A 2,026-nucleotide genomic window follows, 5' to 3' on the forward strand; every position below is an offset into this window, starting at 1 on the left:
CTCCATTTCATGCCAACCTTGATAAATCTACTGAGGGAAGTGGATGTGGCTGAACCCCTGCCCTCCACAGGTGCTCCTGTTTGGAAGCCAAATCTGCTTCTGAGGGCTGGTGCACACAACTTCTGTTTCCAAAAAGTGAGCAGGAATCATAAATGCCGTTTTAAAATGAGAGATTCCATCTCTATTTTGAGGAGTCACTGAGGAAGTGGAATCCTGCCCTGAAGGATTCAAATCCTTATAATCTTCTTCCTAAAGGAGGGCTCTGGCCAAAAGGTGTGCTGAGCAGGCAGCGTCTCATGCCAGTGAGTGATAACTCCAGGGAAATGTCTTCAATGGGAGGCATCAGGTGTTAAGCAAGTGTGCTGATGAGCAAAGAAGCAACTGTTCTTCCAGCTTTTTGAGAAGCAAACCTGGCACCGGCTGTGAATGCCAATGGGCCTCACTGCCTAACTGCTCTGCCTTCATCCACCCCTCATCTTAGAGGATGTCTAAAGGGATCTTTGAGGAAGAGGCTCAACAGACTATGTAGTATGCTTAATACCCTCTTCTAGGCACCTACCTCTCATATATAGAAACTGTCTCGCCTGAGGTAGAGGGTACCTGAACTAGAGCTCTGCATTGCAGCAGCAGCAAAATACCCCATGGGTAGCTTTGTGCCATTGGTGTCACTGCCATCCCTAAGCTTCTGCACATCTGCACTAACAAAGTGCATCATTTTGGCTCCTCAACACTCTTGCCAGGATTATGCTTCCACTTAAGAGCAGGCAGTCATGTTTCTCAGAGTCAAGAATAATAAAATAAAAAACAAACAGCAAAATTAGTACCCCTGATACTTATTTTACAGAAAATTATTTACAGAAGCAAATAAAGGGATTTAATTTTACAGAAAACATATTGGCTATATTTGCCTCAAGTCAGCATTAGCAAAGCGACATCTGTCAGACACCGAAGTCAGTGGCATCTGTCTGTGGATCAGGAGCTACAGCTTACATCACTCATTTCTGAATGAAAGAGGAAAATTAAATTCCTTTTAAATTTTTTGCATCTCTATACCACAGTGCCCTATACAGTGCATGTACGTGCACTGTAAAGAACACTTGCAGTTTTTGATGTGTGGAGTTACTGCTCTAAAATCTGAACCATCTTCATTTATATGTGAATCATGTAAGATAATCCTGAATACAAGTGCCATTTCCATGGTATCAAGATCCCTGCATCCCAGAACAGCATTCGTGATGGTCATGATAAGTTTCATCTTTTTCTACCATTACTTTAGCTGAGGAGTCCTGGGAAGCCTCTTTTAACTAAGTTTTTTCTCTTTTTAATTTTTTTTTTTCATGACTCACTTTTTTCCCCTAGTCTTTTTTCTCTGTTATTATATCTAACAGCTTGTACTTGTTTTATAGCTCAGCTGGCATGGCCTCTTCCAATTAAAAATACATTCTACACAGTAGTCGGTATCTGTGTCTTTGTGTGAATATCCTAGAGCATTAATTTAAAAAATTAGAGTCCAAATACCTTCTTGGCAAGAACTTCTAGCCCCTTCAGAGAACATGAAGCTTTCCTATGGAGTGGGAGCTTACTGAGGAGACATGTTTCAATTTTCTCAAACAAGCTATTTCTTCAGTGCCTGTGAGTTTCAGAGACCTCCTGATTAATATACAAAAATAAATAAAAAGGCCTTGTTCCCTACCTCATCCTTTTTTCCCAAGTGTTATTTTGCATAAGACTGGGGTTTTCAAGTCTCTCGGAATCAATTGTATTACTAAGTTTTAGTGGTATAAAGAATAATAGCTGCTACACCTCAACATTTATTTGGAATTATACAGACAAGCTCTAAGTCTCCATGTGGTCAATGTCTGTGGGATCTTTTCTTAGCAGCTGACAGTGTTATCCTGCAAACCTACAGTCGTAAAAGTCAAAGTGCTGGGTGAGCCTTCTCTTTGTGGCAACTAATGAATTGGGAGTGCTCTGAGAAGTAGCAACCTGCAACAGCTGTAGTGTTTTTACATCTGGGTTATTTGTT

Source organism: Antrostomus carolinensis, unplaced genomic scaffold (genome assembly GCF_000700745.2).
Source record: "Antrostomus carolinensis isolate BGI_N321 unplaced genomic scaffold, ASM70074v2 scaffold14450, whole genome shotgun sequence".
Lineage (NCBI taxonomy): Eukaryota > Metazoa > Chordata > Aves > Caprimulgiformes > Caprimulgidae > Antrostomus > Antrostomus carolinensis.